We start from the raw sequence: 27,233 nt of genomic DNA, 5'->3' as shown, positions 1-27,233 counted from the left end.
CCAATGGGGTAAAGTTTGGACTCTCTCCTGATTCTCTCTCTGGAAAAGCCTATTCTGGCTTCCCAGAAGCATCCACTGAACTTTTTTTTATTATTATTTATATTTTATTTAGGGTTATTTATCAAAAATCCAGGATCCTACACCATCTTTATTCCCCATGGACTATATTTTCAATTCCTTTACTGCAGTGCTTAGGTCCGGGGTTAAAAACTGCCCAGGTAAAATCTAGTAAAGGGCAAGTATTGGAGACAATAAAGTCTTAAAAATCAAAGCAAAAGAAGAGTATCACCATACCCACACATATACATAAGCAGTAACATGCTCTTTCAAAATGAGCAAGAGCAATTATCTGTCCTGACTAATTAGTAAATTCATTGTGTAATTCTCAGGAAAAGAGAAATGCAGTTGTTTCCCAGAAGGAGTATCTATATGAAGCTCTATTCCTTGACCATTTAAATAGCACATTAGGGAGAGAATCAGAGTTGTTGTACCTTGCAATTTAATTAGATGCACGTTTAAGAAAAGCTAATTATTTGGTGGGCCCTCTATTTGCAGTCCTCTCTTATATGGAGTGCATAACTGCAAGATGGGTTCCTAATTACATCTTAACTACTTTCAATCTATTTCATGTCCAAAAGAAAGAGGTATATGTGTAGTTCCTTCATAGCTGTTATTCTCCATTCTTGTTTGTATTTCTTCTGTAAGCTTACTAGAATAAAAATGCTAAATAAAGCAGTTCAGCATAGCAGACTCTTTATAGGAGAGTAGAATATTGTGCTTTCCTGCTTTACATATTTTGTTTTTTTCCAGGCACCTTTAGTGACACTGTACCCACTTTTGACATTGGTTCTTGTTATTTTGCTCTACTAGCCAAGGAGGAATAGAGGGCCACTGAGAAAAAAAGTGTTAATAAGTCTACCTACATAAAATTTTTACTGTCGTTCACTGGAAAACTGGTAGAGTAATTGGAGCTGGGAGTGACATTTTTACAGTGAAAAAAGTCAAATGCTACACACCCTAAGTAATCTTTTCCAGGCTTTAGTTTTACTATGAAATATGCAAGATAATTTCTTCTAACTATGGTATTTTAAATCCAGAAATGAATCATAATATCTGTAATATGCAGACGCATACTGTAATTTAACTGGTCTTTAGTACAATGAATCTCTAGTGTGAAATTTTCCTTGTTAATGATCAGCATAAGCTATGGCTCTTAATGCAATTATGAATCCAAGGCTTACAGTCCATAGGCAACTGAGTAAAAAGATGATATCATTAGACTTTTCATTTCATTCACTCACACCTATGGGGAAAAAGCAACCATAATTGTAAGCAGCTCACCTTTTCTATCAGCAAAAGGAACCCTAGCCTACACTGAGTTACATTTTATAGGCTCTTCATTCCCCCGGGTAAGTAAATAAACTCTTCCAGCATCAGCAGTTTTTCTTTTAAATAGGTTTTTATTTTGAACAGCATTAAAGGAAAATAAGGCAGTCTAGATAAGGAAAGAACCTTTCTTGATGCCAGAAGCAAGCAAGCCTTTCAGCCCCTCTGGAGAGACTCTTCTCTTTGAAGGAAGTGCCAACCTACTACCACCACCAGTTATCTGAGGGCTTCATAAACAGAACCCTTTCCCTACCATGGACTGTATTCACTGAAGCCTGGGAGGAGGTTCCATCCCACAGTTTCGCAGGAGAACTTTTGGGTAGCTGCTTTCTACAGTATCCTAAGTCCCCAGAGATGCTGTGGGGTGACTTCCCCACCTTACTTGAGCCAGTAATCTGATGGAAAGGTGTTATATCTTTCCCATCATTAGGAATGCAGCACTTTCTTGGGGTGGCCCTAGGCTGATAAAAGTCAGAAAAGGCCTAGAACAGAAACATCAGCTATTGATTGTCAGATAATATAATTTTCAGCAGCAGATGGTCTGTCAGAAGGGTAAGTGGGCCTTGTCTGAAATATTTCAGAAACTCACTCTACAGGCAAGCAGCCCTTCTCAGTTGCACCACAGTATTTTTTCCTTTGGAAAAAATATAGCTCAAAAAGGGGTGCTGTGTTTCCTGTCCACATCCTCTTACCAGGGAGCAACTGTAAGTCCCAGACCAGAAGTTTTCACACATGTCAGACACCTCCAGGACAGCCTGGCTCACCAGAGCCACCAGTTCAGCACAAGATGGGCAGACTGCTGGCACATGTTTATGCCTTCAAAATCAAAAGGAACTTACTGGGAGAATAAGCACTGCTCTGTCTGGTCAACCTTCTTCTATACCACGTGTGTCAAGACTATAGTTTAAAAAAATAAAAATACCTATACACCCCAAATATTTTGCCTACCCCAACAGACTGAAGAGTGTTAATCCCTCTGCTTGAAAATCCCTGTGTGATGTTTCAGCACACCAAACAGCACGTTAAAAAAAAATATTTCTTTCAGAGACGGACAAAACATACACGTGAAGGAGGACAAATTCTCCTAAAGTTCTCTGTGAACTTGGGCAATCATAATAGCATGTCTAAGCAACATGATATGGAGTCTTGTGGCATGAACATTACATTTCAGATTTTTAGATTTTACACATACAAATGAAATTATTCTCACCCTGCATAGAATAAGATAGGATCGTTTTCTCCTGTAAAACTTTAGTTCAGGGTCTACAACAAGGATTCTCATTCTACCCCCCAACTCTTTCAGAAACATTACTGCTTTCCAGAGATCTTAGTTACAGTTTGTTTTATTAAACTTCACCCACCACTTACACTCTAAAATATGTAGCTTTTCTTTCTATAACAAATATTGTATTAGGATTAGGTAGCAGAATATTTTGAGGGTGAAAAATTAGCATAATGATCTTTAGAATGTAATAGATATAAATGTCCAGGATATGTAACAGCTTTTCCTTCATTATTTCTGTCTGAATACCTTAATGTAATTCTAAGGCATCATAGAAACAGCAAAATATTCTCACAATGTCAAAATTCAGGGAGAACAAAACACTGTGAGAATTGTACAGATATTTTTTTTTAAATCTCCATAAACCTACCCTTCCATTTCCTAAGAGGAAAACTGACCTGCCTAGCAGCCAATACCTTACATCTAAAGGAGGCTCCTACAGCCATTTTTATGAGATTCACCTGAAAGTGAGAGTAGCTTCCCCTAACAGAGATGGGATTTTTAAGATCTGTCTGAGGGACTGTGCAGTGGGAGTTTTGGATTAAGGGTTCTTTAACATATAACAGTGAAAAAGAAGAATATTATTTAAGAGAAGCCAGTAGCTGCATGGATATGTTCTCACCTATCAACATTCTTCTCCCACAGTAAAACTAATCTTAAGGATTAATGTTAAGATTTGGTAGGTGTTTGTTTGTTTGTTTGTTTGGGTTTCTTCTCTATCAGAACATTGGAATTAATATTTTGCATATTCTTTCTCTTAAGATCAGCTCGACTGAGAAAGCACTACTGTTCAGATGAAAAAGTTGTGTTGCCCTTATTTTTTTTTTTTCAATTATCACAGAGGAAAAAATTTGAAGTGTGAGAGCACATTGCTCTTTCTGTGGTTTATGTTTTTCTGGACTGTCCTCCTGAATTCAATATTTCCAGATCAGAAACTATGACTCAATACAGAAAGATCTTCTGAAGATTTTTGTCCAACTAAGTGTCAGATAATTGTGGTGGAGGATTGTTTAAAACTTTTCTGTAAAATCTCCATTCATGTAAACTTTATCACCTTCTTAGGACATTCATCCTCACCCTTATAATCAGCACATTATTTCTCTGTCATCTAATCTACATCTTCTTTGCTGCAAATTAAGTTTGTTAGTTCCTGTCCTATCCTTTGGAAAAGTTTATTGCCCTTGAACTTGGAGCAACGAGGGCTTTATATAATTGAAGACTGTTATTACAACTTTTCTTTGTACATCGTCCTCTAAACTAAACAACTCCAGTCCTTTCTATCCTTCTTTATACTTCTTTTCCAGAACTCTGATCTACTCTTGTTGTCTGCTAAGAATTCTTTAAAAGGTCACAAGTAATCCAGACACAATTCTTCAGATGTAGCCTTATTAAAATGGAAATACTCTGAGCTCTATAGACAGTAAGATTTGTTTTTTTGGAAGCAACATGACACTGCTGATTACTACTCAGTCTGTGATCCACCTTATTCATTCTAACTCCTCTCTTGCACTTTGGACATGTTCTTAATTAATTTTGTTTTATCGTTTACAGACAGTTTATCCATTCATGACTGGACCTCATGTACTGAAAAATTGCCTGGGAAGTGAACATGTAAGCTCACCATCACATGGCCGAAAAGAGGAGTATTTGTCAAGTGACCTGTTTGAAACCTCATGTAGTCAAGCTGCCCAAAATAGAATATTTAATTAAATAGAATGTTGTTATCTCTTGGTGGCTTCTACATACAGTCAACTTTGAAAAACAGAAGGTAACATTGTTGCTATAAAGTGACCAAATTTAGTAGAATACTGTGTTCAACCAAGGGAAGAATGCTATAATCATTCAAACCATCAAGTTTTCATATTCAAAACATTCATCTGGCCTCCCATATATAAATTTACTATGGATAAAGGTATTTTACCCCTCTACCACGTGATTAAAGTCAAAAAAGACTGTTGATTCGAATCCTATTGCAGTGAGGGATAAGAAGACAGGAAAGCTACCTGCCATGAAGAGAGGTGTGGATGGATAGCAGTAAATATTTTAGTCACACAGGTCATGTAGTTTGGCTTATCAAAGTGCTTACAAAGGTTTCCTTCTTAAACTGAAGCTTTTAGGTCTCATCTGATCTTAAAAGTGTCCCTAATAGACTCACACAACTCTTTTTGCACAACACCACTCCTTCATTTCCCACCTCTCCTCAATAGCTGTACTTATCTTTTAAGGGGATAAGCACAGCTCATCTTCTAACACTCTGCAATCCTCTGTTAGTCACTATTGTTTCCTGAGCAGATGATTAGGGTGCACTGTAGTTTCCAACACCTCGGCAGCCAACACGGATGGTCACTGGCAAAGTGAAGATGTGGCTTCTTGTGCCAGGGGCATAACTACCTCTCGTTTTACCCCTGATATATTTGTTTCTTTCTGGTTGAAATGTGCCCTGTGGTTTCCTGGGTTCAGTGCTGGCACGTGGAAATTCCTGTGTATGTGAATGACCTCTGAGAGGATAAACAGAGTGCGCCATAATAATTTCCGGATTTACACAATCAAATAAGTGCTTTCATGTTTACAGCACTGCATGATTGATGCTCCCAAAATCTGCTTTAATAGTCTCCTTGAAGTGTCTTTCTGTTACTTATGGTATTCTTTTATATCCTTTGTTTTGTTTTATTTCAGCAGCTACGTGCTTATCACCTGCTGCCTTTCACCGGTATTTGATAAAATAAATGTAGATCTATTAAAATATGGTTCATTTAAAATAAATTGCATGCTCCCATAAAGAATGCTTTGGCACTATATTTTTACATAAAATGAGATGAGATGACTAAAAGCCAACATCCCAGTCAGAAAAAAGCAGCACTGAGCTTGCCACATGTTAAATAAAAATATTCTAATACCTTTGCCTACTGACTCAGACATGCTGAGTTCCTGCAGATAAAGTTTCATGCTATAGTGAAGTACTGAAGATTTGCAAGATGGTGTTAGGATTTATACACGTTTGAAAGCAAAGGGTACAGTCAACGTTACAGAGCTTGTACGATAATGACAGTGGGTACACCCCAGACTTGAGCCTCTGGGGTTTTGGCATGTGAATTGAATAGTTTCAGTGAACATTTTCATCAGTAGGAACAGAGGATGCAAAATATCCAACAGAATTACAATCATGCTATCACAAGGGTAATTGTCCTAGAGTTGCGAAAACATTCGAGGAACATTTTTATTGAAACTGATATGATTTCTCAAAACAAAAGAAATTAGGCAATGTTTTTTATTTTAAAGTGTTTTCTCAAAAAATCCTCAACCAACACCTTGTTGTTTTTGCTGTTTTTTTTTTTATTCTAGGAAAAAAAATGTAAAGTCCTGCACTAAAACCATTTCTGACAGTTTAGCAAAAGCTTCTGGTATTATTAAAACTAGATAGGAAAGTCTTGTCTAAAGTATCTAATGGTGAATCAAGTCATATAGCCTGTGGTACTGCACATACTATCATAGAATTATAGAATGATTTGTATTGGAAGGGACCTTAAAGATCATTTAGTTCCATCTCCCCTGCCATGGAAAGGGACACCTTTTATATGTTGCTTAAAGCCCCACCCAGCCCGGCCTTGAACACTTGCAGTGATGGGGCATCCTAAACTTCTCTGGGCAACCTGTCCCAGGGCCTCACAGCCCTCATGGTGAAGAGTCTCTTCTTAATATCTAATCTAAAACTTTAGATATTATTAATGGCTCTTTGCTGGTGACTCATTTTTCATGCCAAAAGTCATCGTTTAGTAACACTACAGCTGTGTAAGCTGCAGTAAAACCGTTAATAATCTTCCTACCTAAAGACTAAACGCCACACCCCATTAATACATTGTAAGAAAAGACTACAAAATGTCTTGAGAGAAAGCTCTGAAATTGCTAATAAGTCCACTGAATAGTGAAGTGACCTCCTAAATCCAGAATTTTTGTAAGACAACCAGGAATAAACAATTATATATTGACTTTGCCAATTGGAAGGGCTGTAATAAATATTTACAATCAAAATAAGCAATATTGTTTGTTATGTTTGAACTGATCTAGGAGGAATCAGGAGGATCTCTGAGACAGAAAATAACTGATATAAATAATGCATGGGAGGCTTTTACACTGATTCTTTCAATTGAAGAAATATGATTAGCATTTCACTCCTCAATTGGCAGTTTTAGGTCACTGGCCTAGTCTAGCATGAATAAAATCAGCAAATGAAAAATGGCAATCATGAAGCAAAAATTAAAGAAGCGATTTGCAAAAGGAACTTTTGCTACATCAAGTAAAGAAGATTAAATTTAATACCTCATTTAATGTCACCATTAATCTGTCATTGCACTGGGTCAATATGTGCAGAGGCAAATGGAGACAAAGAGGACACTAAGGGTAATGGGGCTTTCGTGTATTTCCTTCACTTCTAAAGTTTGACTCAGTAAAGATTAAACAGGCAGAAAGTGATTACTCCTGCCCTTTGTGGTGCCCTTGAGCTCTGGGGTCCTCCCTAAATAAACTGAGTAATCACAGATTATGACATTAAGCTCAGAAGCACAACCCTTGTGAAAACAATACTCTAGTACAGGTAAAACCTCTTGCCAGTGGTTTTCAGATTCTGATATAGCTGAGGATGTGGAGCAACCCACCAGGTGATTTATTAAGCTCTGCCAAGAAACAGAAATAGTTTTTCAGTATCAATGACTTCATGTGCTTTTAGTCTGTTCCCTGACTTACCTCCTTGAAAGCCCATGTGTTTCATCTATAGACAGATATAAATATGCACATAATAATATGTGTGCACATGTACACACACAAATATTCCCATTTATGAATAAATTAAAAAAACCCCACATCTGCCCACTCAGATTCAGACATATGCTTAGATCACAATGTCTTAAATGTGTGCATTAAAACAATTTCTAGAACTGGGCCATGCAGTGCCTTCCAACCTAATCCGTTCTGTGATTCTGTGATCCTATGCTACCTTAGGCTGTAGGTTTTGCTGAGTAATTTCCAGTATTATTAGTAGTATTTACAGTAATTATTTATAGTAAAACTAATCTGTTCCTACATCTTTAAAATAGTGTACTTTAGTACCATTGATTCCTGAAAATGCAAGCAAGTGTAGATCTTATTTTCCATTACTTTTCACGGGGAATGGCTATTTATAGTTATAATTTGATGTTTGATCACAGGTATAAATAACTACCCTAACAGCACAAAAAGTCAGTGAATGTACACATTTAAGATGGGATTGTCTCATCTTATGATGGCAATAATCAGGATTTCCCTTTTACATGTAACTACCTATCCAGAAAGAAAAAGATTTTCTGTAAGTCACTGCAATAAACTAGAGGTAATTGTGGGAAAATAATGATAGTAAGGAGTTGGTGACAAGGAAACCTTGCAAGCCAGTAATTTTTAATGCTTTATCTCTTGAATTTTTGAGCATTTGCAAATATTGATAGTATGAATGTGTTCTTGGAGATCCTGATCTATTGGACTTTGCAGAGTCAGGACTAAGTTCTCCAATGAAACAAAAGTTGCTGTTTCTAAAAGAAGACTATATATATGGTTCTCACTAGAAAGAGAAATTTCATTTACCAGTAAGGGTTGTTACACTATTCTAGTATGAAAGGGATTAGATGAATAATAAGGCTCATGTTCTACAGATAAAATATTTGAAGACAAGGGAAAACTCATTTTTTTCTTACATTTGAGAGGCAAGAGTGGTACAGAAACATACATATGCGTTACAGGAACCTAAAGGATTTTTTTTAGATCCCCATCCTTCAATTAAACCATGTCTTGAATCAAATTAGAAGGATATGTTTACAGAGTGTTAGAGACTCTGTCAAATCTAATTAGTATCACCCACTGATTTTCTGAAAACTGACTGGAAAATTTTTAGACTCAGTGTCTCCTGTCCTTGTTTATTACACAATTAGAAAAATTTGTTGGAAAATCTGAAGGCAAAAGAGGAGTTAGGAATGTGTGGTTTTGTTTTATTTTATAGAACAGAATGCTTTCCTGAGCATGGGAAAAGATAATAGGAAATACCACAAGCAAAATAGACAAAAGATACTAAAAACCAGAGGTTACACAAAATATTAGGTTTGATTAGGGAAAAAAAGTTATTTTTACAGTAGAAAATGTGGTTTCACTGATATGTTTGTGGAGTACAGCAGAAAGGAAGTTTAAAGATAACCTTTCTAGACTTTCTAGATAACAATATTGAATCTACACCTTTGATCTCTTTGGGCACTTGATTGAGAGGTTCCCCCAAGAGTTTCTTCCTACACCTTCTGTGGAAAAGCATAGACAGTCTTACACCTTGATTTTATTTGAAGAATGCTCTTAAAGTCTTTGTGAGTGGTGTTTAAACACTAGCCAATACAGCCACGGCACTGAGAGGCATAAACATTTACATACTGCATCTCCATTGTGGTTCCAAATTAACTAATATACAGTGATAATGAGACAAAGTATTCATCCTAGGCTTGTATTTCTAAGCATTCATGCTCATCAAACTTTCACCTGTTGTGCCAAAACCATCAAGGTCTGCTTCTTGTCAAAAAACCTACTTTTTTATTTCATAAGAATAGAAAAGTGTTTCAGCTATTAGATTAAGAAATTGTACCCTGTTGTTGTTTGTTTTATTTTTCCTGCTACCTATTTTACCCCAGTTAGTGCCAAATGAGGCAAGAGATAGAGGTGAAAGTTTAGGGCCTCACTGGCCTGTGCTGGTGCAGCAACTACAGAGAGCATCATTGCTCAGCCACAGCAAGGAAGAACACTCAGTGAGGGCCAGGAAAGATCAACTGTCTCCAGCAATGGTGTCAGCTGTGTAAGTGGAGGGCATCAGGATCACTGTAACAGTTGGGACAGTCCAGTCTTCTGTAATTCTTCTAAGCCAATTTTAAATGAGAATAAAAATATATATTGCTCTTTGAGGACAGAAAGAGCTATTTTCTCAGGAAAATGGTTCTGGGATTGAATCTTTACCATTTCTAAAAATTTAGATGGTTAGAAAATCAGTCAGATAGAGACTTGCATTTTAAAAGGAATCCTTAAAAAAAAGAAAAAAAGGAGTTTTAACAAAAAAAAAAAATTAACTTTTTGATTGCGCGGTTAAAGTAAGTAGGAAATGCCAACAGTCATATCTTCTAATTCAACTATGATAATGCATACCACTTACCAGATCCTATTTTATTGGCCAGAACAGAAGCCAAGGGGTATGAATAGTTCACGTGTTGCAATGTTTTTACCGATGTGCTCAGGGAACAGGCCTCCACAAAGCTCAGTGTCCGCAATCCATCAGGCCCCCCAAGTCTGTCTTGGGCTGTGAACCAATGAAAGCTACGTCTGTAATAAAATTTTGAGACCCCGCTGAAATACATGCCTTGGCTCAACTAATTCCCCCTGTGCTTAACTGTGGCACAGGGAATGGCTCCAGGCTCCCAGAAGGAGCCACGCAATCTTCCTCATAGCTGTTTTATCATTTTGGCCCCAGTAGCTGAAGTTAATAATACAAGTATTGAGGAGTTTTGAATTCAAGGGCTTTAAGTAAAAATTCAAAGAAATGCCTGTTAGCTCTCTGTATCTGAGGGGACTGAAGGCTGTAACCCAGCTGAGACACAATCCTAGGGACTGCAGGCATGACAACAAAGAGCAGAGAATATAATCAGTCTTGGTTTTGAATCTGACAACAAGAAAACAGTACTAGAAGCTTCCTGTGGATTTAACAGCATCTTAATTCAAAGTCAATGTCTTTCCTGAAACTGAAACAAAGGTGAAATAAATTAAAGAGAGGATAATCTGCAGGATAATCAGCTAAAGGTCTGTAGGCAATAGGTATTTAACAAGCACTATGTGACTCTCAAATAACTGTTTTATTATTCTGAAAATGGACAGAAGAGTGTGAATAATACCAGGTAAATCTTTTAAGAAGCTCAAAGAAACCTCTGGGGGAAAAAAAAAGAAATATAGCAGTAAATTAAAAAACAAAAATCAAAAAAGGGACCAGTCCGAGGTGCTCAGCTGCTGTGAGCTGGAGTTTCTCATCCATCTCCTGTGGATCATGAAATATGGGGAATTCTTGATAGAGGAGCTGAAAATTGTAAAACTCAAATGTTGGAAGTTAAGGTCCTAAGTGCACTTAAGATACTTACAAACACATGAGGCTAGCAAAAGTTGTAAAGTCTTAATTTTTAGGCCTGTTTTAAACATGTAAATCTCTGAGTTGCATTTGTTATGCTTTTGTATTATTGTCAAAAAAGCAGAAATATTTCCAGTTTAATTGCCACTATTACAAGAACTCAATGATCTAATTCCAATTATAAAAGCAAAAAAAATTAAAAATAAACATAGCAAATGCATTACCCTTTTTTCTGGTGTAGAACTAAGTTTCAAAAAGGTCTTTAGTAGTTTAAGTGTAATTGAATTCCTTGAGATCTGGGCTCCAAAATGGCTTGTGACTTTGTATGTCAGCATATCCCATCTTCTATAAATCATGTTACCAAAATATGTAAGAAACTCAAGATGTTTTCAAGTTAATTAAAGTTAGTTTTGTGATTATATAGCTAAAGTAAGTAGGAAATGCTAACAGTCATATCTTCTTAATTCAACTTTTATGTGCAAATGCATACCCCTTACCAGATCTATTTTATTGGCCAGAACAGAAGCCATGCGGTATGAAGAATTCTTTATATGTGGGGAAAATAATTTTTTCTGCTTTTGTACCTGGTTCAAAAGGAAAGCAAATATAAGATTTATAATGGAACTCTATTCATCTCAGCTGTGGCTGTATTGAGCGGCTCTGAGAAGAGACCTGAGTGAGAGGATGAAAGGATTGGTTCATGCATCCTGTCTCCCACCTATATCTTGTCTGCATGACCACAAAAACTAAAAATACTTTGTCACCTAAACCAAAGAGGAATTCCACAATTAAAAACTTTACTCTCAAGTCTTCAGGTAGTTTTTTTATTTGATACTTTCCCTTCTCTTGTCCACAGAAGTTCTCACTGCTTCAAATTTAGGCCAGTCATTTGTCCATTTGTTAATATCATCATTGCTATATTATTAACCATCACAGAAACACAGTAACTTAGCTATACTCCTTTGGTGAATTCCATAGGGCGACCATGGTACAGAAATGCAGAGAAATTACAATTCTTGTGTCTTCTGCCTTTTACACAGCACCAGGATTACACAGTTGATCAAAGAAAGTAGTATATCCAGCAAAATTAATATCAAAAGAGACACTTGTTCTGCTGGCCAAATAAAGCTGACGCTTTTCAGTGTCAGTTTTAAACTGTCTTCTTCGTGCCTGCCTCGCCTGTCTCCAACATTCTATGAAGAGATCCTCTAATTTTTTCTGAAATTATACTCAATATACATCAAAGTTACTGAGATACACTGCCTAAATGCATAAAGATCCTTAGCATCTCTCAATGAACCTCTCTTGTTCCAGCCACAGTGTCTCCTCACACAAAATAAATCATAGTTCAGGCACTACAGGATTTATGGCAGCTCATTTTTCCATTAGGGGACAATATTGCCCATTTTTTCCATATCTGTAAATATTCTTTTCAGAACAAGAGTTATCTCCTCTTTTGGAGTCTTAAGGCACTGCCATAAAACCATCTGGCCTTGGACCATCTCTTGGACTCTAAACAGTCTTTTCTACTTCAGTGCACATGAACAATTCCTCTTGGGTCTTAACCTCACTCGTGGCATGCTTTGGAAATGTTAAGTCTGTCAAGCAATTCTGTAGTAATGCTTCTCAATCACTTTATTGAGATAAATATAAGTTAGAACAGAATGCTTGGAGTGTTTTTTTAGTCTTTGGACTCTTGGGTCTCTATCTGCTGTTCCTACTGATCTTCGTTTTGACAGATGGTCTGCTTCTCAGCTCATTTTCAAAGCTGTGATGTAAATATTATAGTAGCTGTGTAACCTTCCTTCTCCCTCCTCCCCAGAATCCATTTTCAGGGTTTGACCTATAACCCGTTTTCCTCCGTTAAGCCTAAATAGGTTTAATTTCTGCATTAGTTAATCTCTATACATATGTAGTATTCCCTGTGTATTCATGGATACTGTTTATCTTAATGATTTTTGACTGTAAATATATCAGAGCAGATACATCAGCCCGATCTGCAAATACCATCCACATTACCCTAGCCTGTGAAGTTTGTTTTTACTAACAAAGAAAAGAACACCAGAATCAGTTCATAGTCTCTCCAATCCTGACTGTTTCTGGCATTCCTTCTTTGTTCTTCAGCCCATCCTCCTGGTTCTTCATAACAAGCTTCCAACTTGCTTTTGTCTGCAAGAACCAGCAAAATCACATATTTTTTTTTTACCTTCTGCCCTGTCAAGGAAATAGATTTAATGCCATGATTTTCCATTCGTGCCACAGGTCCTTTGAACATGATGTTTCTTTCTTTTAGTCAAGGGCAGGACTTTCCACTTCTGTTGAATCCTTGTTGGATTCAAATGGCAACCACTTACCACTTATTTATGCAAAAGTTATTGACATAGCAATAGTTTCAATTATTTTATTCATCTCACACTTGCCTTGTGCACTGCATTTGCAATGCACTTGAAAAAATATGCTTGCATCTTCTATGAAAATGGTAATAGATTGCAGTGTAAAATTCCGTATCTTAAATCCCTTTTTAATGTGGTTCCTGGTTATATTTTTATTTCAGGGCACATATTTGAAAGCTTTGAGTCACGGTTCTCTGATCTCTGCCTGTGTCAGCATGAAGCAGATAAACTGAAAACAACAGAATTACCCTGTTACAAAATAAATTTGGGAGAAGTAATAATTAGTCTTGGACTAATGGTGAGAGATAAAGTGATACCATTTTAGTGTGTTCATTCCATATTCATGAAGTAACAAACAATATTAAGATTATTAGGCACAAAAATGAGCTCTGTGTCATGCAAACACATTTTGGCCTGCTCTGTGCTACCTTCCATGTCCCTGTCCACCCTTGTTCTATGTTGTCTGGTCCAGCATCCTCTGCATCTTCACATTTACACCCTCCCAGCCTCAATTCCATGGAGATGTTAAGAGTTTGTGTCTATTCTGTGCTTTAAATCCCACAAGAGTTCAGACTGGCTGAGTCATGAAGGAAGAAAGCCACATGCTGAAAAATAACCTGAGAAATGCTTAGGAAAACAAACATCACATATTAATATTAAACCCAGACATATTTGATAAACTGTGAATGTGGGAAACATTTTTGCTTCATTTCTAGATCACTGGCTCCATTAACATAGATATTGAACTTAAAAAACAGATTCTGAAAGCAACCTGCAGCAATATTACCACAAAATCAGGTACTACAGTTAGTTACATGCATACACAGAGATAACGGTTAAAAAAAAAAGAAAAACCTTAATGATTTTTTCTGATGGAGGAGATTGTAATAGTTTATTTTTTTTGACATTGACTCCTACATGAAAGACATGACTTTACATGCTTTTATCAGGCCATCTGAATTAGTAGAAATGTGTACTACCTAACATAGTACCTTTTCACTTATCTGCCTTGCTAGTTATTCTTGATTATGGTGACAAACTAAAGACTTACTGGTTCCATTGAAATTTTAGAGCATTTATTAAATCGTAATATCAGTCACAGAAGTTACTTGGACCATCCAATACCAAAAATAAAATAAAAAATAAAGTTTCTTGAGTCTTGAAAAGATGGCATGTAAATTAGTTTTGTTCCCTTTGCAAGGGTATGGTTAATGATAGAACTAAGTGGTAGCATGTGTCAAAGAACAGTAACCTACACACTTCTCACTTTTCCTTCTCATCCTGTCCAACTACTTCTTTTCCTCCTCATGTATTTCTTCATGATTTTCTCAACTCCAAGATTCATTTCTAATAAAAAAAAAAAGGCTACATTTACATTAAAATATAGAAGCAAACTCCAAATCAATTCCTCCTTTTTTAGTCCACAGGAGCAATGGGCTAGAAGCACCTTATGTCAGCAGGAACACTCCTGACACTCTCCCGTATTAATTTATTATCTCCCTGATGTCGGTCGTTGTATCAGTACTGCCCTTTAGCCAATATTAGCAGAAAACAGCCCTTACTCGTGTTTCACATTTGCTGGTTTGTTTCTTGCTTCTCCTTCAGGTGGGCAAAAGTCTATTTTGTGTGTCTTTATATAGGTCTTTAGTTGAGGACTATGCAAGAAATGGACAGAGTTCTGAACACGGTATTGGTTTTGGAATTAAGGAGTCCAAATGAAATGGATAAAGTACATTAAAACTGGGCAAAACGTATTAAAAAGCACACATTTTGCAATAGTCTGGTATTATTACTGGTGATATTAAATTCTCCTTAGGGAAAAAAAAATATTCAGGGTGATGCCATGTCTCTGCAACAATCTGTGTAAGCCAACAGAAGTGAAATACTCCTGGGCTTGTATTGGAGGACAAAGGGTATAATCCATGCCTTCAGAGAATAGAAAATTTTCGTTGAGCTATAGGGAATGAAGCTTCTGTTCCAGAACGTATTGTAGGAAAACAAAATATAGGAGACCCCATACAATGAGTTTGCATAATTATGACAGAGATATCATCATGTTGATAGTAATCATAGAAAAAAAAATAGAGGTAAAAAATGGTCAGTAATTTCTGTAGGGATAATAAAGTTTACAAAAAGTGAGAGGTGTGTGCTATGAAAAAAAATGTGGTCTATTATTGAAATTCAAAAAAAATTATGAATTGCCAACAGCATGGAATCTTCACCATGTAATTTTGATAAAGGAAAATTGGGAGAGGAATTGCCTCTAAAATCTTTAAAAGGGGTCAGGGAGGGAGGGAAAAGAGACAGGAAAAGACAGGGAGAGAGACAGTGTGAAAGAGGAAGGGAAAAATATACAAAGACAATGTGAAATACAACACGAAAAAAACCTGCTTTTAACCTTTCTGGACATTTTGGAAAGGATGAGACTGCATAGCTTTTGAATATAAAAGTCTGATTCATTTTTGCAATTCTCCAAGGAAACTGTTCTGATACCATGGTCTTCCTACATTCAAAGGACAACTGTCAAGAGAAGCTCTTTACATTTAGTATGAGCAGAGACATATTGTGTAGATATGAGAGGGTAATTTTGTACAAAAGCAGCATCTGATTGTACTTGCAGGAGCGATAGGTCTTTCCATGGTATTCCATTATGAACAAAATAACCCATTTCCTATTAGAGTAGTGCCCTTTTTCTTCTGTCTAGCTAGCCAACAGCTTTCTCAGCTATCTAATCATCCATTTGAGTCCCAAAGATTCCCTATAGATAGTGACTGAGGTCCACCACTGCCAATTTTTCTCTCTTTTTTTTTTTTTTTTACTTAGTAGATCCATTTTCTTCCCACGTGTTTGAATTGTCTGGGAGCTGTGGGGCACTTTTTTCAAGAGCTGCTGCTGTTGCTCAGGACTGACTTTATGCTCATTTTAGTAATATTACCTCTTTACTTTTCAGCTTAGAAAGCATCTCTATTCAACTAAAGACTATAATTCCCTGGCCTTAGGAATAATGATTTCTACAGAACGATGTAGAGTAGGGAGAGAGATTGTTACTAAGGAGTGAGATGCTGTTCTGAGATGCTGATCCCTCAGAGCAGCCAGCTGCATAACTCCAGCCACTTGGCTCCCAGGAACTGAACTGGCTACTCAGCAGCACTGCCTCCCTGACACACTTTGTGCTATTGAACTGGTAAAGGTTGAGAAAAGTGTTGGACGAGCAAAAACTGTGAAATGAGAATGGTCTTTACAGCAGTCACAGTTTTCCGAGCAAAGAAGTAATGTTTTTATTGTGTCCCAGCAGTACCATCGAACCACCTGGAAGTCAATCATCTTCCTGACAGAATTCCTGCAGAGACTGAAGTTGAAAAATAGGAAACCCAAAGATTAACAAAACACATTTTGCAACTAACACATAAGGCAACGTAAGAAATTTTTCTATGCCTTGTGCAATGAAATGGTTGACCAGAAATTGCTACTGTAGCCAGTCACAAGCCAAGCCAAGACTCTTCTCAGAAGTTTAAATCCATCCTTCCTAGAAGAAAGAATGAAAAAAATGGTGTCACATTCCCCGAAGTTTTAAGATTCCTAGATTTTGAAACTGGGTTTCTGATAGATATACATATTTCTTTCCCTACATATACTTTCCTTATAGGACCAAGGATGCTATGACACAGTGTTCTCAGCAGCATTTTTCCTAAGACTCGAGCTAGAAATTTCTAGTAGTGCTGGAAATCTCATGTGAAAAATCTATCTCTGAAAGCTTTCCAGCTCATTCCTCCAGATTCAAATGACTTGGATGGTCTTCACACAGTCATCTGAGCTTTCAGCTGTTTATCCAAAGCAAACAGAAATTATGAAAATTCTAAAGTTGCCATTGCTACTTGCATGATGCAAGCACATGTGGTTAATCCTTGCCCCATTTAGCATTGCTCTGGTCAATTCCCACATGAAATTTTATTCTTGACATGGCTTAGGAGTATTTAATCTGATCTGACAATGTTCAGTCCTCTTCCTAAGTCTCTGAATGATTTATTTTGATTTGCTATATAATGTGTCCACTGCTTTTTGATTAAGACATCAGTATTGTATGTGACCTACATACTTCCCTTTCTTTTTGCATTTCAAGATGTAGTTTTCCACAGACCATTTGAGTGCACTATCCATCTCAAACAGATCAAATACTATAGCAGTTGTTCCTAGCAGTTGCTGTTAGAAGAAGCATTTGGGTTTTAATACACTGTAATGGCTGTTTTTTTCAAATTACTCCATTGACTTCTACACTGAAAGATTAGATGTAGTTTAGCATACTTATTTGCTAATAATACTTTCGGATTTTATAAGAGTAAAAAGTGTTAAGCAAAAACAAATGTTGTACTCAATATGTTAATTCTGATGGTGAAGATCTGTGAACTAAGGACCATTTTCATAATCAGTTTCCTGCTTTAAAATCTTTAAAGCTCATCAAGTACAATTCATGGAAAACCTAAACCAGACACTTGGTTCCACCCAAGTTAGCAATATTACTGATCTTCCAACACAAGCATTCCTTTCTGACACCAGTCTCAGTAGATATGAATCCTAAATGACAAAAGCCCAGTTGGCATAATATGATGTATATCCTTTAACCTTTGCAATAAAGACATAACTGAAGCATTACAATCTCGCAATACTTTTGTAATAGAGCACAGTCCATAATTTAATCTATTAGGGCATGACTACAGAATTTAATGTTTTTAAACAATGTAGCTACCTGAGAACTCATGTTCTCACTAAGATGTGCTGTTCCATGCATGGGCAAAGTCCAATAGAGTACACCAGGAATAAACATGGTGTTGTCCAATGTAATTAGAACTAAAGCTGGTCAAGAGCTCTGGTGGCACACAAAAACAAAAAATTAATATTTTTAAATCTTTCAAGTCCTTCGTGGGCTTGAAATTCTATATTTTAAACACATATACCTACACAATTTTTTTTGCCCTGGTGGGTGTGGTGTTGATTAGAAGAGGTAAACTCCAAAGCCAAATCCATTGATCTTGGCTTTAGCTTTCTGACATGCTGCAGAACGCCATAGATCACTTCTACTGAACAGGATTAAAGAGATTAACTTGTGCCAGCAGTCAATTACAGGCTTGTTAGGAATAAAATCCAATGATGCTAACCCTTCAAAAAGCTGGTTATGAACTACATCGATGACTGACTTCTCATTAAAGATTACTATTACTGCCTTTCCTAGCATTTCCCCTTTGACCTGAGTGGTTAGCGAGTTTGTAGAACTTCCATGGGTTTTCCCACAAAGAGAAGAAAGTGATCACGTATATTTTTGCATTGAAGACTATATATTTTCAAAAAATTCAAATAATCTCCTGATTCTCACAACAACAAAAAGAATCAAAAAGTCTGGAGGAAGTATGTTAGCTCACTATGTTTTTTACAGAAGTCACTGCCTTTTAAGCTTGCTCTTCCTCTCACTACAAGAGACCTCCAACAAACTACATTAACTTTTATAAAAAAACTCTTAAAGACTGGAGATTGGAAAAGACTGAAAATTCTTGTATTGGTCCACATTACAAATAATTATACTTGATATTACCTTAGTTTGACGCAGGGGACATACCCAGCCATGGCATGCACCCCACCAGTGGTATTTGCCTGGGAAGGCTTCACAGATACCCACTTTTGAATCAAATACATCCATTCTCCCATCAACTCATAGGAAAATTATGCTTCAGACGTCAGCAACCTTTATTTTGGTCCAGTACTAAACATCTTCAGACCGGAGAAGAGAAGATTCCAGAGAGAACTTATAGCAGCCTTTCAATACTAAAAGGGGGCCTAGAAAGGCCTGTTGCCTTGCCCTAAGAAAGATGGAGACAAACTATCTAGCAGGGCCTATTGCAATAGGACAAGGGGTAACAGTTATAAACTAAAAGAGGATGGTTTATACCAGATATAAGGAAGAAATTTTTTGCAATGAATGTGGTGAAAAACTGGAACAGGTTGCCCAGAGTAGTGGTAAATGCCCCATCCCTGGAAATATTCAAAGAAAGATTGGATGGGGCTCTGAGAACCTGATCTTGTTGGCAGTGTTCCTGCTTGTTGCAGGGGGTTTAGGTTAGTTTAGATGATATTTAGAGGTCCATTGCACCTCAGACTATTCTACGATTCTATGATCTTTGTCGTCCTTTCTTAAAGCAAACTCCTTCCTTTCCTGAGGGCTCGTGTCTTTGCACTGACACTGCAGCCACCCAAATGAGGCTCTTCCTCATTTTTAAAGTCTTCCGAAACCATTTCAGAAATAACCAGGCCCTGATAGAAAATCCCCCTGCGAGGCAGACAATATCCAAGATGTTTTTCAGCTGGAGACATGTAGGGAATGCCTTTAAAATTAACAGCATCTTCAGAGCAATATACTTGGCTCTAAACAAATCAAAGTCCCACAAAATAATTGTTTTCATGTTGGGTCTGGCAACTCAAAAAAAAATAAAAAATAAAAGGAGGTACCTAAAACATCGTTAATGAAACTACCCAGAAAGCGAATACTCCCACATCATTTCAGACCCCTCACTGACCAAGAGCCCTTAGTGATAGCTGCTGCTTCTCTGTGCCGCCTTCTCTTTCCCACTGTCTGGATCTCTCATGCCGGATCCTCTGCTGAGGACTGCGCTGGCGGTGTGGCAAAACCTCCTTCCTGCAGAACTCACACATTTTCCCAGTTTTCATTCTCTAGAAGCATATATTTCTGAGACATGAATGGAGAAGAACTAAAGGAAACATGGGAATTTATGGGAGGGGGGACAAGATCAGACCAAATGATTTTGCATCTACAAGATACGTTCCATACTTCTTTTAAATGATAGAAAGGGAGCACAGAGTAGGAGAGAGTGATGGGTCCCTGCAGGGGTGAGAGCTGACCAGGTAGGTCTGCTGCATAAATGCTTCACTGACAGCTCAGCCCAGGAAGGACAGAAAAGTGGCTGTGAATGTTCTTGTTTAACAGCACGTTTTTTCAGGACTGTTTCCTGAAGGCAATTATGGGTCAATCTATCTGGAGGCTGATCTGCACTGGCATTAGACAGTGGAAAGAAAAATATTTTCAACTGAGACCAGAGCCAAATCTATCCTCTTCTGCCACTGCTTTGAAAGACAACTGAGTACCAACTCGGTACAAATGAAATGTGCACCAAAAGGCAGGACAGCCCCGTGCTGGAGGTCAGAGCAGCAGCATAATCAGGAATTTTTGGGGTGATGCATGGTTTTGCAGAACATTCACAAAGAGAAAAATAAATCTGATTTACTAAACCTGTTGCAGTTCCAAAATGCTTTCTCAGTCTTAAAATTTGCTATGCCTGAAACAGTGCCTACAGACGAGCAATTCACTCAAGTAGCACAAATGTGCTGGACACACCATGGGGTTGTGGAATATTTTTCAGTGTTCATGTTAGTTCAATACAAAAGTGCACACCCTTAGAAATAGTTGATTGAACTGCATTGTCACTGTGCTTTTTAGAGACCTTTTTTCCCTGTTTTATTGCAATTCTGTGCTCATTGCTATGTTATCCTAGTACCTGTGAGGATAATTATAACAGTTCTATTTAGCACAATGTTTAAAGTGTTTCACTGAGATTGTTAAATAGTGTTTCCAACCTCTAGCTGGCTCCACTCACTCCTTGCATCAAGAAAAACTGATATCAATCTGCTATGTGACAGCTTAACATTTTTTCCTGAGATGTCCATTTACAACAATTAGGTTTATGCATTCTTTTAGCTTAGCACATTGTGAAGAATAGGCCAAAATGGAGGGGTTTCTCCACTGCTTTCTTTTTTAATATTTAGTACTTTATTTCCAAAATTACTTGGTAGTCTGCACTGAACAAAATACATTCTTTAATATCTGCTCTTTTAGCTGGATTCAAATACTTTGTATCTTCAACATCTTCCATATATATCCACAAACTTCTAAAAGTCAAATTCTTCCTTAGGGGGCCCAGACCATTTCTGTTGGGATAATGAACAAATCTAATTGAATAATTACAAATCGTATTGGAATAAACGGTGTAGCTCTCACTAAAACATATACCAAATTCCCCTCTGTCTGCTGTTTATCAGTTTCACTAAACAAAATCTCCATTTGTTTGTCTTGAATTATATCTTTTAATATCTAAAACAGAAACAGTGAAAGACTTCCAATTTTTCCTTCCTTGTTTTCATGAAGAACTACTTATAGGGAAGGGGTTGATCATTTCTCTGACAGCAGCTTTCTTTAGAATAATTTCAATACAACTGAAAGGGTAACTTCCTTTACCTTGTTTGATGACACTAAAGAGTACTGAATGCTGTTCTCACTAAGCCTTCACAACCCATTGTTTACAACCATGCCTCATTCTGCCCTCTAGTTTTGAAAGCAAAACTCCCTGTTGGTAAGTAAATTTTTAATGTGTTTTTTTTTTTTTTTTTTTTTTGTTTTTTTTGTTTTGTTTTTTGTTTGTTTGTTTTTATTATTATTATTATTATTTTTATTTTTCTTCTGGTACATTTTCTTCTTTAGAGGGAACTGTAAAAGAGAAAAATTGGATCTGAGTTTTCCATAGACCTTCTATGATTATGTTGATGGCACTTACCACAATCATTGTCAATAGGTTCAGAAAATAGGTTAAGACAGTGAGAAAAGAAAAAACACAGTTATGTCTCTCTGCCATAGGGTGATTAAACCCTCTATGAAATAGATGAGATTACAGAATTAGAATGAAAGTGAAAGAATGAACTTGTAGTAACAACACACAGGTTATTTAAAATAGCATTTCTGGAAGACAATGCCCTCACCATTTGTTTTCTAAAACTGTCCATAGCATTTAGTTTACCCATATAGAAATAGACAATGCTTTATTCTGCATTGTTAGATTTCGACTCTCCCAGGCTTTGTAATGTTTTCAAATGCCATAATGCATCTGCTCCATGTCTCTCGCAGAGAAGCAGTGCTCCATGACACACAGTTTAAACAATGATTTTTGTTTAGCTGATATTTCACAGTCAACTGTATGGCCAAAGGGCAGTTCTGATCCTGTCTGACCACTCAAAGAGACAAAAAACTGCCATTTTTTCTTGTCACTAGTACTGAGTGGCATTCTTCCCTCTCAGCCTCTCTCAGCCTCCTTAAGCTCCACTCAGAGAATCACAAACTACTCGGCTCCATAGCTGCTTTCCAGTCTGGGGGACACATGCTGTAGTTTATCCTGCCCCTTCATGTGAGAGGTCTATCCCTGCCATGAGCCATTCATGGCAAGAAGGAACACAATGACACCTACTCAGAACTGGGAAAAAAGGAGAAAATCTGTGTTCAGTCTGAAATTTGAAAATAGTCCAGCAGGTGAAATTTCAGGTTGAACAGAATAGAATCTCATCAATATTAATGGTCCTAGAAAGAATGAAAAGGAAAGTAAAAGGTTAACATGAAAAGATTACCTCTAAGAAAAGCAATATATCTTTCATAGTGTCCTGTTTTCTTAAATTGCTTTCACAGAGTCTAAATGGTCTTATTTTCAAACCCTTTAATAAGTAGCTTTCCTTATAACTAGAGATGGTCACAGGAATCAGAAGATACAGGAGCAGAGAATTCTTGTTCCCAGCAAAAGGCAACTTATGGGGAAAAATAAATGACTTGAACAACAGAAATTTGTAAAGACTTGCTAGAAACCATTATACTGACCTTAAGTTACCTCTCTTTTCTCTCTAGCCTATGATTACCATTCTTATGTAATTATCAGAGATATTGTAAGTTATGCTAACATTTCTTAAAGCAATTGCATTGATAACAGCAATGATGCTCTTATGCAAGCTTGGTATGTGAAGCACTGGATAATAGTACAATGAACTTTTCACCACTGGGTCATAATTAACTTGATCTGGTCAAATACATGATGACAAAAAAATGTTGACATCCAATTAACAGTGCATAGTGGCCCATATATAATGAGGATCTGGTTTCAGCCCAGGTTTTATTCACAAGATAAGAAACAATCAATTTAATTGGACACCTGGCTTGCCGGTCTTGGTAGTCTTTAGGACACAATCTTTTATTTCAATTGCAAGCACTTTAAGGGAAGCACTTTATTACTGCATTTGAAAAATTCTGCAACATCATCCTGGTGAGTGTAATGTTTGTCATAGACTTGAAACAACTTACTGTGCTATACTTATAATTGGAGACAAACAAAAGAGCTAGTTTTAACAACTATCAAACTACTGCCTTTGAAGAAGCATATGATATGTAACTGTTACACCTAAATTATTAAAAACTCACACTAAGTGCAGAGGTTCATCTTTTGGTTCATACAGAATCTGAGTTTGTCCAAAACAGTTTGCCTGTCTCCTGTTATCATGTAGAAAAATCTTTTGGAAGTAAACAAGTCTGTCTCTAACAGAGTATGAAGAAGGAAGCAAGAATACTGATCTCTACCAGCCTTTTTGTACTTATGGGAGACAATACAAAACTTTGACCAAGCTCTTATAACATTCCAGGGAGTCACATGAATTTATCTGTGGTGCAAAAGATTGGCATTTCGCAGTGATTAATGCCCATAAGCACTAACCAATATGTACACCATACACAATCAAATGATTAAATCAACATGACTAAAATACAGAGGTACCAGAATTTACAGGAATGAAAAGAAATAACCTATTGCATGCATTGAAATTTTCTCAGGTTACATTTGTTTTCATCTGTACAACAATATAGCTTATTAACTCATCATCTGAGGTACAGTTAGTTTTGCTGGGCATGAGGGCTAATAGAGCTAAATATGCTAAGCCTTGCTTGATCTATACAAAGAAATTTTTCTATGACAGAAAATCTGGTGATATAAACCCGTATCTGATAAACATCACCACAAAGCTTTGGTTTCATGGTTCTTACCCTGAGCTAGAGAATGAAGGGACTAATAAGACTTTGGGGACTGTATGGCTTTGACAGTAATGACTGAGAGAGAAATGAAGGGGAAAAAAGGAGGGTATTAAAAAATTGTGACCAAATGACAGTGAGTCAGGGGAAAGGAATAACTGTTTCAACATCAATTTATGACTGCAGTAGTCTTTAAATTTGCAAAGTGAGTAGCAATCAGATGAAGGAGGGAAGTCAAAGTAGTGTGAGACGAGGAGGGCAGGGCAAACACAGTGAACAGGGCTGGAGGGACAAGTGATTAGTTTTGCTGGCAGGCACAGTAGCCAGGACTGCAGGATTCTTCACACTCCTTTTCTTTTTGAAATCCATCTTTTGATGATACTTCCAGTAATTAAGGTCACCACACTAGGGCATTTACTGTTTGCCATGATGAAAATCACTTTGAATTTGACAAATAGCATTTGTGTTTGCCTTAACTTCTCATCAAACAAGACCTAGAATTTTTTTACTCAGCTATAGGAAAGTTTTTCTTTTCTCTCTGAAAACTTAGAAGAGCAGATATTCTCACAAGATTTACAATGTATGTATGCTTTTAGAAATTTCAGCAGAGGCTTTTTCCAAAGACTCCATTTCAGTACCGTAGTTTTAACTTCAGAAAGAAGAAAGTATAAATATGAGATAGAGGATATTATTACAAAAAAGCATGCTCTTTATAGGATTTCTAATTCAAATACAATGCCACAATACATGCTTTGGAACTGATTTTTCATTGCCCACCCTAAAGCATTAGTAAAGAAAACTTGTACCTGCTACAAAATACTTATTAGATATATCTTGAGTGATATCTGTGTACACAATGCTATTTCTAATATAACTGTCTGTCTCCTAGATTACTGTTTTCCCTTAGAGGAGACAGGAGAGGAAGATGTCACCAGAGAACAAATGAAATTTTATTCATGGGAAATTGCATACAGTGGCTTCAGTTTCTCTTAAGAGAAATCCCATTTTAGGATGGAAGATTCTTGAGTTCAGGAGGTGAAACACCTTCAGCTCTTTAAAGCCACATGCATTTTGTGAGAGTGACTCCCTCATTTCTTTCAAATCTCCTCTCCTGACACCTTCATCATCAGCAGAGCTTGTTCACAGCTCAGCACCCCCATGTAAAGTGCAACTGGATCCTCAGAGGCCCGTGGGGGAGAGGGGTCAGCCTGGGCACTTAAAAGGAATATTTTTTGAAAAGAAAATTGTATCAAAAGATTTACTGGCAGCATTCCTGTTAAGCCAAGGGAACAGAAATGGCTTTTAGATAAGAACAGGCCCTTGATCCAGACTACAGATTCAACTAGATCCATACTCACAGCTTCAACCAGTGATTTTGCTAAACATGTGGAGAATCTCCAGAAGAACATCTCTTAGCAGGACAAGCAGGGTACATTTTTATAGTTGGTTCTACAAAGGAAAACACAGCTGCTGAGGGGGATCAGATTTTGCAACCACAGAAGTACTTTCTCTATCTTTAACAAAAAAGAAGAGAAGAATGTAGGATGGTAACTTTACATTAAGTACAACTTTTAAAAATATTTCTTTCCATAAGCAGCAACAATAATTAAGCCTCACTTGCACTCACTGTTTATATATCCTACTTGTTCAATGCATTAGGACCTTTTTTTTTCTCACTGTCTTGACAACACAGAGCCTAATGAAGTTTTAACCCATGACCTGAGCTCCTGGATACTACATACTGATGACAGATATTTTCAGCTATGCTGCTATTTCTATACAGCAGAATATTTTAATAAACAAGATGTTCCAGTTTAAGAATATTGGCAGGAAAGCTGAACTTATAGTCTGAAACATTTCATAAACAAGATTGTTGTGAGGATGAAGCAATGAAAAGTTGCATATTAGTATTTGTTACTGAAAAAGAATCTTCAGTATATGGGTTTAATAATTAGATTAAAATTGTGCTATGAGGACCAGACAAAGAAGGAGGGATAAAAGGAGGGATACTACAATGGTTAGAACCAGCTGAAGATGATGATATCTTTTGAACAGAATTGGAAGGAGTCCACAGATTCTTGGGCTGATGAAACAGTGCTCAGACATCTGTCAGTTATTTTTCCTATGCAAATTTTCCCATTTCCAAATAAATCCATTCCAGTTCCTTCAGATCTGTTTCTAACTCTGTAGACTGTAGCTCTTTGCTTTGGGTAGAGCTCTGGTGAAGCTCTGACCCTGTTCTGCTCTGCACTGCACAATACTGGTTTTCGCTCCATCCACTTAGCCGGAGCCCCTTTGCTTTTTCCATTTCTCTTAGGAAATGAGATGTAGAGACTTACACAGCACTGCTCCTATACTTTCTGCCACCTTCTCATCACCCATTCTTTCTTCCCAACCTCCTCTCACTTTTTCATTCTTATCTGGGATTCTTTGAGCACAAAGAAAAGTTTGGATATACCAAACACTGGATGTATTCCCAGCAGCCAAAAGGTTGGAGGGTCGATATAACGAAGTTTTGACCAGCACACTCATTGCTGCAATGTTGAACTACCTGCACAGACTTTAATGCCCTATTGAGAGTCTGTTGGAGGTATTTGACAAGCAAGGGTGCTCAAACAGCTATTCCCTCCTCTCTTTCCTGTTCCTCTCAAAGTGGCTTGAATAGATTTCTCAACGCAGCACTGGTCTCAGGCACCCACTCACGATTTATCTTCCCAAGCCATTAATCACAATCATGTGCAATTTAGAGCAGTTCCTGGTCTTTTTCCCTGAAATGAAAGAGTCACTCTTGTCATGAATATTATTGCTCATGAATCACAATGATTTCCAGCCATGCCATAAATTATAAACACGGCTAATTGGAGTGCCAGTAGGGCTACCTCTCTTCATAGAGAGTCTTCTGCCATGAATTTCTCTGGCCATGAATCACTGTAGCATCAGAGACGAGACTCCCCTTCACTCCCCTTCACTGACCCGAAGCCAAGGCACCAGTATTGGCTTCCTGAAGTTACCAGGCTATGTAATGTCATAAATACACATCTAATCAGTTAACCAAGGAAATTGCTATCTCTCTCAGTGCCTATATTTCTTTCAAGTCTCTCTCATGGCTGTCAGATC

Source organism: Pipra filicauda, unplaced genomic scaffold (genome assembly GCF_003945595.2).
Source record: "Pipra filicauda isolate LSUMZ 115617 unplaced genomic scaffold, ASM394559v2 scaffold288_size945232_pilon, whole genome shotgun sequence".
Taxonomy (NCBI): domain Eukaryota; kingdom Metazoa; phylum Chordata; class Aves; order Passeriformes; family Pipridae; genus Pipra; species Pipra filicauda.
This window is presented reverse-complemented; position numbering follows the sequence as displayed.